This window comes from Sinocyclocheilus rhinocerous, unplaced genomic scaffold (genome assembly GCF_001515625.1).
Source record: "Sinocyclocheilus rhinocerous isolate Xijiao unplaced genomic scaffold, SAMN03320098_v1.1 scaffold2645, whole genome shotgun sequence".
NCBI lineage: Eukaryota > Metazoa > Chordata > Actinopteri > Cypriniformes > Cyprinidae > Sinocyclocheilus > Sinocyclocheilus rhinocerous.
In genome coordinates this window covers 893,733-912,158 of record NW_015654522.1, presented here as the reverse complement: position 1 = coordinate 912,158, position 18,426 = coordinate 893,733, and the positions used below count along the sequence as shown (strand labels likewise).

The window sequence follows — 18,426 nt, the reverse complement described above, 5'->3', positions numbered from 1 at the left end:
GCGGTTTTTGCGGTTTTTGCATCCACACAGACAGAAACAAAGCCAGAGCGTGAAAAGTATGGAAAATTCAGGAGGGAGACTCATTTTTCTTTAAATAGTGCCAATCCAGCCAGCTGTCCGCATTTAAGCAGGACATACACGTATAGAGCAGCAGTGCTGCCATACAGTAGCCCAATGAACGGGACTACATGATTTTGGCTTCTACGTGTGACAGCAGACTGAGAGAAATTCAGAACATGTCAGACATGGGTATATAGAAATCTATAAACACATTTAAAACAAAAGTTGACATTTACCACCACAACACACCAGTCCAACAGCAAGCACAAACAACTATTTGTTTGGCCTTGAATCACAGTAATACTACAGTTGTGTCATACCACAGTTTGGTAATACCATGTTTTTTTTTTGACATTGTTTGATGATATTTAATAATAATAATAATAATAATAATGTGGTATTATTAAATAAAATCTAAATTCTGTCATTTACTCACCTTCATGAAAGTCAATGGCTACCATCGACTGTTTACCATCATTCTTCACAATATTTTCTTTGCTGCTTGAGAAGAAGGAAACTCAGACAGGTTGAGGCTGAATAAATGATGACTGATGAATTTTCATTTTTGGGGGAACTATGCCTTTAAATAAACCTTATTTTACGTTTTGACTGTTTATGTAAGACCATATGTATTGTTTATTTAGTTTGTGGTGGCTTTTCTAATCATCTAATGTTATCATGCACCTGGCATTCATGGAGAATTTTAGCGTCTTGGCGTACGTGTGTCTATATATGGCAACTTCTTAGACTTAGTTGAATATGCTTAAGTTGGCCAGTCTAGAGAGAGATGGATATTGCTTTATGACAGATACAGATTATTTTTGTTTTACTTTCAGATAACTGATATGCAGAACCATTTTTAAGTTTTTATTTTTATTTCTGCTTTCAACGTTACAATTAAATTAGGCATAAGAGAGTCAGCTTTATTCGCCAAATGTTTGGGATTTGTTGGAAATTATTATTATTTTTTTTTAGGAGCTCTTGGTACAAACATACATATATGACATTGAGAACAGAAAGAACATTTAAATAAGTAGGACTAAGGGAAAAATAAATAAATAATAATAATAATAATAATGTGGTATTATTAAATATCATTTTGGACATGTGCCATGGCAATACCAATTTAGGACATTTATTGTGATTTTTTTGTATATGGTATTCTCTGAACTACTTTAGGGTACAATGTAAATGTATAAAAATGCCTACCATAAAGTATCAAAGTACTAAGGTATTACTATAAACTACTGTTTGGGGTCAGTAAAGTTTTAAATTGTAATAATACTTCACAATATTACGGTTTTATTGTATTTTTGATCAAATAAATTCTGCCTTGGTGAGCATATCTTTCAAACTTTTGGAATTACCTTTAAAATAAAGTAAAATCAAATGAAGTCTTCACTTCAGTGTGTGTGAGAAGAGCTGCACAAATTAATGAATGACTCAACATTTTATTACTGTGGTTTCAAAGTATAGTCAGGACTTTGCAGCTTCATAATGAGACATTTGGATTGGATGGTCACAGGAAGTTGTCAGCTGAGCCTGAAACAGATAGCACACCCACACATTGAACTTCAAAAATCACAGGACATGTTCTGAGAGAGAGAAAAGAACCGAAACAGGTCAGTGCTATTCTTGAACGTATGTCCCTGGAGAAAGAAATGTGTTCTTGGTGACGGCAGCCTGGTTTCTCACATGCATGTTCTGAGAGAGAGAAAAGAACCGAAACAGGTCAGTGCTATTCTTGAACGTACGTCCCTGGAGAAAGAAATGTGTTCTTGGTGACGGCAGCCTGGTTTCTCACATGCACACATTCATCTCTGCTGCCATTATCTCACAAGCCCTTCAAACACACCCAGTTTTGCCCACACTTTTTGAAACGGTTCAGACGAATTTAAACATTTACAAAACGAACATTAATTCACTGAAAATGAAATAAATCATAATTCATTTTTAAGTAGAAAAATGACACAATGCAATCTGTGATATGTCATACTGGGAATTTCCCCACAGTGCTTGCTCTGGGAATGCTGTCCCGTCTCGGAGGGCACAATGAAGAAACATTTCCTCAACCTCTGGTGGCAGGATTAGAAGGAGCTCACTTCCTGTTCTGACAACTCCCTTCCTGCTCACACACAGGCTCCAAAAAACTATTATATCTTTTAAATTAAAAAGACTGCAGCCCTCATAAATCACACAGCTGCATCTGAGAGTAAAGTACTGTTAGACCAAAGCCATGTCTTTTTAATATTATTTTTATACTATCAAAGTATTTATTAATAATTTGAATTAGCTTTAATTTTAAGTTTTTTTCTTCTGTGCATTTGTCATTTTTAAAAAAATATTTCTATTTAACTTTTTTTTTTTTTTTCCAATTTCAGTTTTAGTAATGTTAGTACTTCAGCTTAAATGAACAGTTGAGGTCAAAAGTTTACATCCCCCTTTCAGAATCTGCAAAATGTTAATTATTTTACCAAAATAAGAGGGATCATACAAAATGCATGTTATTGTTTATACTGACCTGAATAAGGTTTCACATAAAAGATGTTTACATATAGTCCACAAGAGAAAATAGTTGAATTTATAAAAATGACCCCGTTCAAAAGTAATTATTCATGTGTTTTTTTTTTGTTTTTTTTTTACATATCACAGTAACTGTCGTATTGTGAGATTTTGATATCGCTACATCAACACATCAATCAATCAATCAAAATGATTAGCACAATAGATTGATGTAGATTGTTTGCACAATAGATAGACATTGGGTTATAATCTGACAGGTCAACTAGTCTTTCTGACAACCCAACGACTAGTCAATTATGAAAATATGATGTTATGCACAACTCTAACATCCAGAGAATCAAAGACTTGAGTCAAGCACTGGACTGAATCAGCAGGAGTTAATCAGAAGAAAACGAGAAAAAGTGTGTTTCATTATGATTGATAAGAATCTATAACAGCTCGATACAACCTGGATATGGAAAGTGAATGAGATTTAAATTGGATTCAGGAGGGGGTTCAGTCCTTCTGCTTCAAAGATTTCCATACGGGATCATGGGATAATTGAGTCCAGTCCCTCACGACCGCTTTCTTCCCTCCAAACCCACCATAGAAATGACACACTAAACAGGGCCCAGGAGAGCGTTTCAGGGGTGTGCAGTGGACAAGCAGACACTTTAAATGCTTTCAGTTGACCTTGAGCCACAGGAGCTGTGGACTGATGGGTCTGTAATATGGCCGGGCAGCATATTGAATATTCATGATAGATTTGCGACAATTTGGCTGGTGATATCAAATTAAGCAACACCGTGAACTTCTAATGTGCTTTTAATTTGCCCATTAAGCTTCCTAAAGACCATGTGTCAATAAACTAGTTTCTAGTTCCCTCTATGTGTGTCACGGGAATGTGAACGTTGTTTTAAATGGAGGTGGTAAATTTGACTCAATCATTGTCAAAAATCAAAAATTGTCAATCATTTCAGCGAGTTCAAACAGTTCAAACAAGGTGGTTAGGTGAGAAAGATTTTTTTGATGTTTTTAAAAGAATTATGTCATGCTCAACAAGGCTGCATTTATTTGATCAAAAAAGTCAAAAAACAGTAATATTGTCAAACATTGTAACAAAAAATTCTGAACACACCCACACACCCGTTCAAAACTTTAGTTTTACTTTTAGTCAGAAAGATTTTTTATGTTCTTGAAAGAAGTCTCTTCTCACCAAGGCTGCATTTATTTGATCAAAAACAGTATTTATATTATCACAAAAAAATAGCTGTTTTCTACTTCAGTATGTATATAATAATAATAATACATTTTATTTATGGGCGCCTTACATGACACTCAAGGTCACCTTACATGCAAATAAATATTTATTCCTGTGATGGCAAAGCTGAACTTCAGCTGTAATTACCTTAGTCTTTAGTGTCACATGATCTTTCAGAAATATTCTGATTATTCTAATATTCTGATTAGGTAAAAACTAAAATTTCCTATTATCAGTGATGAAACAATTTGTGCTGTTTAATATTTTTGTGTAAACCATGATGCATTTTTCCAGGCTTCTTTAATGAATATAAAGATTTTTAAAAAATGAATATAAAAAAAAATATATATATAAAAAAAAAAAAACAGGATTTGTTTGAAATACGTATACTGTAAAAATAAAATATTTTGTGACCCGAAACTTTTAAATGGTAGTGGAAATTATTTATATTTTTAACTTCATTTTTTACTTCTTGTTATGCACAATACCAGCTGGTTGGTTTAAAATTAAATAAATGTATATGGCGAGAAAAAGATACATTTTTCCTACAGCTGCGCCCTCACCACAGTGCAACAGTGAAAAGAGACCCCTCTCAAACAGTGTCATGTTCCGAATGTTGTTTAAACGACATATTGCGGTATTTAAAAAATCCATATCATAAGAAAAACAAACACCAGTATTCGGTATGAACCGGTATCAAGAGTCTACGAGGGTCTCCTCCTGCGGTCATCTGTCAGTCTGCCTGTTCACTGAGGGGACACTGTAACGTTTGAACCGAGTAACTTTTGTTCTGTCTCTATCTCGCGCGCACAAAGACCTCAGACAGGTTGGGTACATGAGAAAAATGAAATGGTGCTGAGTGATGCCCGCTGGCCTGGTTCCTGTGAGTCCTTAGGAAGTAATGGGTGATGTGAGCACTGGTGAGAGTGTGTCTGGAGAATGATGTGAATATATGATGCCTGCAGTGGGAGCCGCAGCACTCAGAGCTCTGTGAAACATGTGTCTGAGCCTCACGGGCAAGCTGGAAAATCACGCTGCAGCACTCGGCCTCTGCCTGAAGCTCAAACCAACTACTTGCACAATGACCCTGTTTACTAGGGTTGAGCAAAATGACTTTCCGAAATCGAATACTTTGGTAAGCAGTCTGAACTGGTCTGTTATGGTATGATATTTCCACTATACGATTATTGTGGCCTAAAGAATTCACGATATTGACATTATTGCTATTTCTATAGAAATTTTGAAAAAAATAAAATGCCATCAACCAAACTCATATTTAATTTTGTTTATTTTGGGTTTTCAAAATAAAAACAATTGTTTTAAAACAATGAATCCCACTCAAAATATGGCAGAGAGTTCGTAACTGTGACTGTAACAAAAGTGTACAAACAGAACTTACAGCTAACTTTCACTTTCGCCTGTCATCTCCTCTGAAATGATTTTGTGGCATTGGTAGCTACACACTGCATCATTGCTGCCTTCATTTTTCCATTTTATAACAGGTGTTAACTAGCAATAATGTGCAATTCCACCACCTACTATGTTAAAATGTGCTAACCAGATACTGGTGCTGGATTATTAACAGTTGTCATGCGAGTAGCATTATATCAAGATTTAATTTTTTAAATATCATGATTATCATTAATACCAGTATACTGGGACACCTCCAGACCTGTATAATTAAGGCCCGTCACACAAAAGAATGACTATATTAGCATCCACACAGACAGACAATAACATCCTGTTTAGGCCTGTCGCAATAATCAATATATCCACTTATCGCGCAATATATGTACATGACCGCAATAATTTTTGGTGACGCAATATATCGCCCATTATATTTACTTAAAAATTAATGTCACCATGTTTTGTACATTCCACTTGTGACTTTGTCTTTTGCAGCTTCTCGTACATGACGTGGTGTAGTCATGAGGTGCTGGTCCAAATTTAAAGGTCAGGGACAAATCTGTAGATGGAAAAATCTCCATGTTCTTTGTGCATTTTTCTTTTTTTCTACTTGTTACTTTGCACGTTTAGTTAGAAAATGTTTATTTACTATTTTTTCAGGTATCTAATATTTTGATACTTAATTTCCATGATCTAAATATTCTTAAAAATGTAAAGTTTGTTGTCATTTGGAAGTGTGTTGGCCTTCTTGCATTATTATGCTGTTACATTATGATTATATATTCAGTGGCATAAAATGGTCTTTAAAATGACAATAATATCGCTTATCGCAATTATTTCTGGCGCAATATATCGCACAACAAAAAGTTGTTATCGTGACAGGCCTAATCCGGTTTATTATAAGCAAATGCTGCAGTTTTGTCATAACTACTGCTTTGAATGCTCCAGTTCTTTTAAAGTGGGGTGGATTCTGATTGACTGTCAATATTTATATCGTTCTTCAGCTGGAAAACATTGTTGCTAAATTGATTCCAGCGTTATTGTTCCTCTGTCATTATCATTCTTGTGGTGTGGACTTCTGTTCTCATAGAATTAAAATGATTATTAAAACTTAGTAACTGTAGTCTATACATATACCGTCCTGAATGAATGAGCCTTTAGGCTGGTTTTGGGTTTACCTGACCCTTATTCAGATGAGTTAAGGATATATTTTTGCATTCAAAAACAGCTGGACAGAGTGCACCTGAACAGAATCCTTTATTTAAACGTTATTGAAGGTACTATTGTTTCAAAAGCTTTGTTAAAAAAGCAACACTTCTAGCAAGCCATTCAAATAATATATAAATAAATAAATACACAAAAAATTAAAATCACGAGATAAGACTAAAGAGTGTTTTAGAACAGCACAAAACATTAAAAATAACTAGTCAGTCAAACAAGTCATAATCAACTATTATTGGACAACTAGTGTACCTGGTAATAACACGCGCCTCCGATACATTGTGATCAGAAATTTATGTTAAAGATGCACTACAGAGGTTTTTGCGGAGTAAAAATTCATGTATTGAGCATCTAAAAAAAACAAAACAAATAAATTAATAACAATGCTCAGAATTGTTCTTTAATGTGCAACCTTAATACTACACAGCAAAATCCTCAGAGTTAAATCAACTCTGCTCAGAGTACATATTGTCTCAATCTACAGAGTGTTAAAGTAACACTGAAGCAGAGTTACCACTGTTGAGGATTATGTGATATGTTTTCATGTCTAAAAGCCTGGACAGTAGTTGTTCATCTTCAACATTGTTAACAGCGGGTTTTCTTTACTAAAGCTCACTCATCAATTAATTAATTGTTTAATTATCCCATTAACTTTAACTCTGCTTCAGTGTTACATTAACACTCTGTAGATTGGGACAATATGTACTCTGAGCAGAGTTGATTTAACTCTGGGGATTTTGCTGTGTATATGCGAACAGGGTCAGACTCAAAATTAACTTTGATGTAACAACTGAACTGAACTGTTATTTTCAGCAGGAATCTCACTGATCTGTATGCATCTGAGGAAATTTCACTCAGTATGAACAGGTAAAGAAGATACATCTCTCTCGCCAGGAAATCTAACAGGAACTTCAATATACTTAAACCCACTGGAGCACATTAGAAATATTTAATGGGCTATAAGTATTTATTTCATAAGGTGAAGCTCTGCCATCAATTCACAGCTAATCTCACAATTAATGACCTGTAGAGATCATCAGGGGGTCCACTGAGTCTTTAAGACTGAGACACCTTTAAGACTGCACCTCACACAAACACAGTGGAGCACACTTCTCCTTTTGCCAATGGATCACAACAACACAGTTTAATATATAAAAGCACACACACACACACAAATTAAAATGCAGGCAAAGCTGAATTTAACCAGGAGGGCTTTGGAAAGCATCTGCTGATTTGTGTCCTCAATGTGAGGAGGTCAACCTCCACCAAAAACTCATTGACTCCACATTTCTTATCTTTGTCTTACTCCCCTTACTTTTTGATTGAACCACCAAAACACTTTCAGATAAGGAGCATCTCTTGCTATGTTTTTCTAGTAGGTGGTGGTCTGAATCAGCTAACACAGCCACTGTCGATCTGGCAAAACAGCGTCATAGTTTTTATAAGTAAAACATTGCAGCAAGTGGCAAAATTTTGGCAAGTTCCATGGGAGAATATCTAATAATAATAATAAAAAGAGGATCCTTCAATTTGTATTGAGTGTGTAATTATTCTTTCCCTTCTTAACCTAAAATGTGAATCACATCATCCTAAAGAAGCTTCTAGAGTCCTAAAAGTCTTAACAGTAACACCTGCATAAACACACAACTGTACACCCTTATGTGCCAATAGACTGAACACACAGCAAGACTAGATAATATGTCTGGAACTGTTTGGTAGGGACAGTTAAAACATCTGTAACAATTTACTCACTTTCATGTTGTAACAAACCTGCAGATGTTTTTTTTTTCTTTTTTTCTGAGGAACAAAGATGATGATATTTTGAAGAATGTCTTAGTCTTTTGTTCCATAAAATGAAAGTCAGTTCTGTTTTAGATTTCGTTGACTTCCGTTGTATGGGCAAAAATATAAAATCACTTTAAAATATCTTCTTTTGTGTTCTACAGAAGTCATACAGGTTTTGAACAACATGAGGGTTAGTAAAAATATTTTCTTTTTTGCCTCAACTATCCCTTTATTAAACAAAAACATTAGTAATAGCTCACAGTGACTTACAGAAGGTGTAAACACACAGATAGTCAAACACAAATAGCTCATCCCCTGTTGTTTTCACTGCTGGGTCTAGGCATGGGCCGGTATGAGATTCTGACGGTATGATAACCTTAGATTTAAAAAAAATATCACGGTTTCACGGTATCACGGTATTGCGATTACAGCTCTAAAATATGTTATTTTAAATTTACTGTTGCATTTGTGTTTAACATTTAACAGATAAATCACTCTCAAAATTATTATTTTTGTTGTTATGATACTTCCTCATATCAAAGTAAGCCATCCATATAATAATATCCCCAAAAGTGTGGTTCTTCAGTAGTGTTTGTCAATGGTTGTGCTTTTAATGCATGTAATTTGCCTGGCAAACAACAATCTTGGAAGCCAAGAGTACGAAGTCTCCGTAGAATAAAAAGATAACGGAGATTAAACCCGATACATCCGCTACACAAAACATTGTGAAGATAACACTGAACATTAAGGACAAAAATGGAGACAGAATTATTTTTTCCCCCGAAATGCTATGACGTTTCGAGAAACAATGAAAAATTCGCTGTTTTGCATGATGATATGATGAATGGATGGTTAATTTTTAACAGCAGATTCAGTGACGTTAGAGCTGATCTGCGCCTCACTGCATGCGTCTGCGGCGCGTTACGGCTCCACGGCCACCGGAGCTGATCGCGGCCGCTCTAATCAGTGCTTGTGTTTATCAGCCAGCCGCGGCACGTTTCTGAAGCGGCTCTCCGCGCTGCTTGGTTAAAAATAGTCCTTCAGTCTACTCATCACCTTAACTTTAACTGCGTTTGTAGCCGGTGCCATAGCCAGACTGATAAACAAACACAGACCGGAAGTTAACTTCGGGCCAGGCACGTGCGCCCATTGAAACAGTCTATATAAAGCTTGAAGCATCAGAATCGGCATCGGTATCGGCCGATCACCATAACAAGTAATCGGTACTCCGTATCGGCTGCAAAAATCCTGATCGGAGCATCCCTACTGTTTAATAGTGGAATTCCTGGTGAAAAACTACATTACCCATAATTCTGCAAAGAAATTTCCACCAGTCATGCCAAAGAACTGCTCCCATGATGCACTGAGAATGACAATATCCCATCGCTATTAAACTATTTAAACACATATTGCAATAAATCTAAAATATGTTTCTATAATGACATCTTTAAATCGAGTGGGTTATATTTTTCTCTTTTGTTTTTAATTGGTTTGTCATTTGCAATGCTTTTTAGGACTGTTCAATACACAGTCTTGTACCTTTTTCTTCTTGCTCAAATTTCAAATACTTCTTCGGTAGTTTGTAATGCTGTGATTCACCTTGGTTGTTTTAGTTCATGGCTTTAACTTTTAATCTGCCGCTAAACGTTCTACTTTGCAAAAACTGGAATGGTACGATTTCAGCCAGTTTAAGGTTTTCAAAGATTAACATTTAAAAGACAACAAATTAACAACAAATTATTTTAAAGTAAGACAAATTATTATTTGAAGTGCATGTCAGTCATCAGTAATCGCAATACACCCATACACAACAAATCAACAACGACTCTACATTAGCCAAAACAAATCAATATTTAGTCTACCTTCAGCCACAACAATCAATAATTACTCCACACCAGCCACAACAATCACTAATTACCCTGCACCCGTCACTGTGTTTAACACTGTGCTTTTTTTTTTTCTTATCACCTGTGTGAGATGTGATGTGACACAATGTGTGTGTTTGTGTAGAAAGCCAGATGAGGTATTTTACAAACCACTTGCTGAAGCACAATCCTGATGACACTTGCTGCAGATTGTCAGATTGCTACAGCAACACTTTTATTACAGGATTCATTGACCCGGAGGCTGATAGCCAATCAACAGCAAACGCCAGACTCAAGCAACTGCCTCACACTTCTGTGGAGCAGCAGCGGATCCTTAGATCAGATTCTCCACACGACAGAACAGAGAAGCGCACAGAAGATTAAACTCTAATTTAAAGGCCTCGCTGATGTTTGGCTTCCTTATCACACTGAGAGAGGAAACACTTCCAGTGTATCACACGCATCAAGGCGGGAAATCAGAAACAAATACAGCACAACTTTAAATAAAGTTCTTCTGCTTAAGTTTAATACAATAGATTAATATCAGACAGTTGTAAATAATGACTGCGCATTTCTAAGCGGTGAGTGTGTCTCTGATTTCAGCTTCCAAAGAAAGAAAGAAGAAAAGCCGCAGCCTAGCAAAACAGAATGGACAGATTTCTCCAAACTAAAAAGGACAGAAAAAGCAGAAGGGTCTGAACTACTTGAATGTTTGTTCTTGTTCCTAGAGAGAGGGGGAGTTGGAGAGGAGAAAAAGAGGGTGTCCTAATTAAAGACAGTCCTCTCTTCCTCCTTTCCTCTACTCTTTTTACCCTCTATCTCACACGATCAGGTCGCCATCAGAGAGTAAATGGACTGTAGCCCAGAGGGCTAAGACTGACCTGAAAACAGCTTTCCATGGACAATCACTCAAATTCAGTGGCATTGCACACTTGGAACTGATCTTTAAGCAGTGAGAAAGTGAGTGAAAAGTAGCAGCTACTAGTTTGGACATGTCCGATTCTCTCTGTTTTTACAGTGAGTGGTCACAATTCTGAATACTCCCATTTTCAGCATAAAGAATCTGCTTTTCCAGCAGAATGACACATTCAGCTGTATTAGTCTGACCTTTGTGAGATCAAGGGTTTTTAACCTTATTCAGGTCAAGGACCACTTGGTGGTTAAAGAGGCCGAGCAAGGAATCCAGAGGGACGGGATGAGAAAGAACCATGAGCTGGGATTTGATCTCAGGTAATGTGCAACTTGCGCTACAACTTTTTATTTATATAGCTTGTGCAGTGGTTCTTAATATTGTTCCTCGCGTTCCCCTGCTCTGCATCTCTCACTCTCTCTCTCTCATTCAGCTCAGCTCAAACAATGAACTGTTCCAATTATACACTTATTCTCACATAGCTATGAGAAGTGTTAAACATGGACGCGCGTGCAGTTGCCGTACTGTATTAAAGCTTTAATCAGGATAAAACTGTATATTAAAAGCTAACATAAGCATAAAGAATCTGCTTTTCCAGCAGAATGACACATGGGAATTCAGCTGTATTAATCTGACCTTTGTGAGATCAAGGGCTTTTAACCTTATTCAGGTCAAGGACCACTTGGTGGTTAAAGAGACCGAGCAAGGAATCCAGAGAGGGACGGGATGAGAAAGAACCATGACCTGGGATTTGATCTCAGGCTTCATATATGAATCACGATTCTGTCTTCTAACGATTCTAATGGATTCACAAGTTTCAAAATCAATGTTCTAAAGCAGCGGTTCTTAATACTGTTCCTCGCATCCCCCTGCTCTGCATGTGCTCTGCATCTCTCTCTCTCTCTCTCTCTCTCTCATTCAGCTCAGCTCAAACAATGAACCGTTCCAATTATACACTTATTCTCACATAGCTATGAGAAGTGTTAAGCATGCAGTTGCCGTACTGTATTAAAGCTTTAATCAGGATAAAACCGTATATTAAAAGCTAACATAAGCAGTAGCATTTACAAATAACAGCGTATCTAAAATAATGAGACAACAACAAACAAAAAAACATAGGCCTACCATTAAAAGCCGTGCTTCCACAGGATCCTCTTCAATAATATCCTCTGCTTCTCAATCGGGCTCAAACTCATAAGCGATATTAACGACACCGTTGTTTACTGTACAACCGGAGCACATGCCGCTGAGGTGAGGGGCGGGACGTTTAGACTAGAGCCCAACCGATATGGGTTTTTTGGGGCCGATACCGATATTTGGGAGTAAAAAAATGCCGACATCGATATATCGGACGATATTCTTTGTGTATATTATAGTACAGTACCAGTCAAAAGTTTGGACACTTTCCCATTCGTGTGTCCAAACATTTGACTGGTACTATATATAGAATACAGTATATACATAAACAGAATATATATACATACACATTTTTTGCAATGATCACTCAAATGTGGTGATCAAACACTTATAATGATGTGACAAAGATATGTAATGATGGAGGCAGGGCATTTAACAATTTAACAATTGTTTATTCAACAAAACAAACTTTATTCAAAATGAGTCTGACATCAGTGCACTGAACAGTAAAGTTGAAGTTTATTCAAGTTAATTTACCTCTGTAAATAAATAGAAATTCACGTCTCACGCACTTTAATGTTTTCCATAGTCTTAAGCTTTAAAGCGTTTCATCCAGGTCGCCAGTAACAAATAATGGAGCGCGCTCTGCAGGACAAACTAAGTAATTACACCATTTCAAGCATTTTATCTGTGTTATATGCTCTGTAAAAAAAAAAAAATTTCATATCGGTGGCGTATTCGCGGATACCGATATATTGGCGACTGGCTCATAACGGCCGATAATATAGGCTAAACGATATATCGGTTGGGCTCTAGTTTAGACGCGCACTAGAGGCGGTTTAGCCAATCACAACACACTTGGCTAGCTAACCAATCAGAGCCCATCACCTATTTCTGAGGGAGGGGCTTCATAAAAGAAGGAAATGATCAGCGTGTTTCTCATATAAGGGACAGAGCGGTATGAAATAAAGGTAAATTGTGAAAAAGAATGCGTTTTTTAAAAAACAAAGCATTAACACATTTTAACACAATCAAGCCTAGAAAAAAAAACAGTGAACCACCCCTTTAAATTCATTAAAGCTGAATTTATTTGATCAAAAATACTGCAAAAAAAAATATTGTGACATATCACAATTTAAACTAATATTTTTCTAATTTAACATATTTATTCCTCATGGCAAAGTTAAATTTTCAACAGCAATTATTCCAGTTTTCAGTGTCACATGGTCCTTTAAAAATCATTCTAATATGCTGATTTGGGGCTCAAGTAACATTTCTTATTATCATCATATGATAAAATGGTTTTGCTTCTTAATATTATTTGTTGAAACCATTTTATATGATTCTTTGATAAATTGGAAGTTTGAAAGCACAGCATTTATTAACAGGATTTTTTTTAAAGTCCCCCTGTAGTGAAAATCAAGTTATGTTGTTTATTTGTCTATATGGTGTTTTTAATATGCTTTTAGACAAACCATGTGCCAATCCATTAATCAACACCATTGCTGAGTATTTTCTCCTTAAAACTGTACTTTCCCAAAGGCAGTCCCAGAAACGCGGTTTGAAACAGCCCTTTTTTTTTTCCAATAACCAATCACGTCAAGGGATCCTATCATTAGCATATCATTAACCATGCTGCGAAGCAGGAGGCCTAGTGAGAAGGTAGCCAGGTTTATCCATATATTTTTCTGTAGATGTTTCGCTAGCTGTTGATATTTTTCACTATTTTCGATGGCATGTGCTGTTAGCGCTTATTTATTTGTATTTAGAACCGCTAACTTGAATAATAACCCGCGGCAACAGTGTAAAAGTAGCCCACTGTCAGACCAACCTCTCCCGCATTGGCATCCGTTCTTCACTCGCGGGTGCGAACTGGAATCACAAACTTGGCTGCATTCGAGTATTCAAAGCATTTTGAAGACACAACATCGTCAAGTAAGCAACTTTAACTAATGTTACAGTATCCACTGTAGTTGTCCGCTAGTAAAAACAGTTTTATCAGTCATTATCCATGGACCAGGAGACCTTGGCTTGTGAGACTGAGTGGAGGCGGGGCTAATTTGCGTATTCATAGTTCCGCGTATAGTCAGAGGCGGACAGTAACTAAGTACATTTACTTGAGTATTGGTCAAGCAAAATCGATTCAAGTATTTGAGTGAACTTCACAAGGAATGGACTGATGCTGGGGTCAAGGCATCAAGAGCCACCACACACAGACGTGTCAAGGAATTTGGCTACAGTTGTCGTATTCCACTTGTTAAGCCACTCCTGAACCACAGACAACGTCAGAGGCGTCTTACCTGGGCTAAGGAGAAGAAGAACTGGACTGTTGCCCAGTGGTCCAAAGTCCTCTTTTCAGATGAGACAGGGCTCGACAGTGCGACTGACCCGATCATCATCATACTTGTGATCGCTGAGGGGAGCTTCAAATGTTTTTATGTGTTTTTGCAGCGTCGAGTAATGTATCACAGACATATCTCACAAATCCTTTCATAAGCAAAGTGTAGACAGGGTGTAAATAAGAGATTCATTGCGCAGTGTAGAGAGCTTCGTTGATTATAAATGTGAGATCGCGATGAACTAAGATGAGTGACAGCTTTTAATGATTTTTAAGGGAGATTGTAAATGTGATACTGATTTAATACAATACAATTCAATGTGTGTGTGTGTGTGTGTGTGTGTGTGTGTATATTATATATATATATACATATACGCCACAAACTTTTTTTTTGACATTACCTGTGGCTCATGGGAACAAGACAGACCTCACAAATACCTTGTGGTACAAAATAGATCCAGAAGCTCATTAACAATCGTGTTCTTGCTGGTGGATCCAAGCGTTCCTCTACTTCACAAATGTCTGATACCACAGGAGCAGAAAACAGCCCAGAGGACACAACAGCATACAGACACCCCTCCAGGACATCTACTTGATTTTAGTAAGCAGGAAGCCACCCTTAAAAACATTCTGCTTATGTAAGATAAATGTAAACAAACAAACCTCCCAGTCTGTTTAACCCTCGTAAACACATTTAATTCATTTTAAGATAAAACGTCAGCTCTGTTTTGATTATTTTACAATTATTCAGCATGTGCAGTGTTTGCATCACAAATGTTATTTGTGGTTCAGTGGTGCCCACTAAAGCACTGAAGGTTGCTTCCGAGTCAAACCGGTGTGCCTCACTTTGATGCTTGGACAGTGAGCTGAATAATGACCCAGATATCGAGCTGCACCTCTCATACACGGAGAGTGGTGTGGCTGTGGGCCCACACCTGTTGGCAATATTAAGGTGGCACAGCAGACGCAGCCTCCCTAGTATGACTGGCATACTTAGACATTCTTATCAAGAGAGTGCTCTTCAGACCCTCCACTCCTTTTCTGCCTGTTTATCACGGTCACACTCATCAGATTAAAAAAATGGTAGATAGATAAGCAGTAAGTCATGCTCTTTCAGTGTATACAGTGAATATTCCAGTTCTCAGTAGGCACAAAATGCTGTGTAGGTAGGCAGCTCAATATGTTTTGTGCCACAGCCATTGAGACCTGGAGATGTAAACGTTGTCCTAACATGGTGGTGGTCTTTTTCAGAGAGACTAGCTCGGAAATTCCTGCTGAAATGTGGCCTCTTCCTTCCCAAACACAGTGAGGGAGGTTTCCTATACAGTCACTGCTTTAAACACAAACACCTGAATCATTCCTGTCTAACAAGTTTTTAAATAAACCATATGATCATTTCGCTTTCAGTAGCCTACAAAACAGACCATGACCAGCGGTTTTGTCCAAAACACATTTGGGTCAATGACAAACAAGGAAATCCTGGATTACAGAAAGTCTTATATTTGTAATGGTTTCATACATTTTTCAAAAACATTGATTCTGTTTTCTAAAAAACAATTAAAATTTATATATTTCAAGTGATGTAACCATCAAGCATGAAGTAGGCCTACTAAAATATTTAAAATTAAACTTGATTACTTAATTATATTCAATTAAGCTCTCAAAAATGAAGTAAAAAAAATCATATTTTTATCAATAAGTATTTAATTTAAAATTTAATTTTAATACGTAAAAATAAAATGTTTATTTTTAAAATCATTTTACTACCTATTTATCTTACAACAGAAACAATAATTCTAACTTCTTACTCCAACATTTCCTCTCCTCAAGAAAAGCCGTTTTGTTTTCGTGTCATGTGACGTCGACATGGCGGCGTTCGTGAGGAGACGACCTGCTCCATATAGAAAAAAAATAATCTGTTTTTTAATGGAAGATTTAAGTCTTCGTCTCACGTAAGTGTACATTTTAATCATATTACTTTAAAGTTATGTGTAAAACTTTTGCTATTAATAAAAACTTAAGTGCCCATTTAACATTACATTTCAAAATGAATGACCATCACGTCATTAACCAAAATAAAATAAAATAAATAAATACAAAAGTTTGGCATGAATGCGCCTGAGCGCACAAACGTGAACCATTAACCCACACGAAAGAGCTGAAAGTTAGTAGTTTTATTTCGAGGCGCGGTCTTTCATCTTCAAGTTTCATTCATGAACGCTCATCTATGTGCCTTTATGAGCGTGTTATATTGTAATGTTTGCATTTCTGAACTGAACTAACAACGACCTCGTGGACCAAACACAACGATGGTTTGGTGTTCAACAGGGGTGTTGCCTCACACTCCCATGCCAAATCCATCTGAATCTAGTGCTGTGGTCAAAAACAAACACTGCGCTACCGAGCTGCGCGTGAAAACAGGTGGTGACCACAGCGAAACACGCCGCAACTTCGGCGATGCGTTTGTGTCCTAATAGATCACAGTCAGATATGTCGGTGTGTGTGTTTTCCAGGCTTTTAAAGAAACACGTCAAGTTGTTGATCTTCATTAAAGACGCTTTTCTGAAGCCAACACCTACTTCTTTTCTCCCTGCAGAAGTGATTAGCCGCCCGCGAAAGGGCTCTTGGTTTATCCACGATCTAATCAGAACTAATAACAACCCTCAATACTTTGAAAATAAACTCTTACCTTCTTATCAAACTGAAGTTTCGTCGCTAAAGGTTTCGTTTTTGCTTGGCGCAGTGTGTGTGTTCAAGTGTTTTGCTGGCCGTGGAGGAGCGGAGCGCTGCCGTTAGATCCTCCCACAGACCATGGACACAGGCTGCTGAAGTTCTCTCTGCCCGATCGCGATTGGCTCGAAGGGAGGAGCTGCCGGTTACAGCCGCGCCCCCAGCCGTTAAAACAGAATGACATCATTGGCACGAGCGGCGGCGGGGGGTTGAGGTGTGCGCGCAGTGCGAGCAGGACCAGTCGATTGCATTCCAAATGCATCATATGCGGTTCTGTATGCGACTGAATCAGTCTTTTGAGTCGGATGTTTGTAATAAAGCGATCGATCCAGTTCACAAAACCGGTCTGAATGAATCATTCCAAGCGTTTCTGAAAAATGACTCACCGACTCATTGAACCGAGCTCATTTCAGCAGGTCCGATTCGCATAAACTGAAAACGTGAAGCTCAGTGGCGCAAAAACGGGGTATGCAGTATATGCAGTGCATAGGGGAGCCGCACATAGGGGGGCGCCATTTTGCCGAAATCATTCTGTTAAAATCTTCTTTAATAAAACTATGTAAATAATCAAAAGCTAGTTGTTAAAATAATGTAATGAAACATTTTTTGTTAAACGGGTTTTAGCTTTTCTAATGAGTTCAAAAATGTATTTATTCTAAACTAAGACGCGGAACGGTCGTATCTCTTTACGACCACAACAAACGGGAGACTTTTCAGATGCGCACTTCAGCTTTCCTTCAGCGCGCTAGTCAAACAAGCGCGGAAAAGGTGCAGGAGCCAAATGAGCTTCAGTAGAACAACAGTGAACTGCGGTCTGATGAGATGTTGTTATGTGTCAGTAAAACAAACTTTCCTGTCCTGTCCCGTTTTACCGTGCTCAGGGCCCACGCTCTTCAACTGTAGAAGGCTCACGCTCTATATCACTTCATCATAAATAAACCGCACAAGAAACTTCGACCATACATCGTCAATTAATTCATGAAATTACCAAAATGCCGATTAAAGCTGCAAAACTGCATGCATGTTTGTATTGTATTTAGCTTACTCAGTAGAGCTGCATTCTTAGTTACATGTGCCAAATGAGCTTCAGTAGAACAACAGTGAACTGCGGTCTGATGAGATGTTGTTATGTGTCAGTAAAACAAACTTTCCTGTCCTGTCCCGTTTTACCGTGCTCACGGCGCACGCTCTTCAACTGTAGAAGGCTCAC

General features: G+C 37.4%; 1 protein-coding gene across 1 annotated transcript in view; it reads right to left on the bottom strand.

The window, feature by feature from the left end:
• Nucleotides 1–17,409, bottom strand: part of LOC107717505 (rho-related GTP-binding protein RhoC-like) — a 31,869-nt gene extending 14,460 nt beyond the window's left edge. Inside the window, exon 1 of the mRNA XM_016524270.1 lies at nucleotides 17,176–17,409. The gene's annotated coding sequence lies outside the window, so the exon portion shown is untranslated. The remainder of the gene's footprint in view (nucleotides 1–17,175) is intronic.
• Between the last annotated feature and the right edge of the window lie 1,017 nt (nucleotides 17,410–18,426).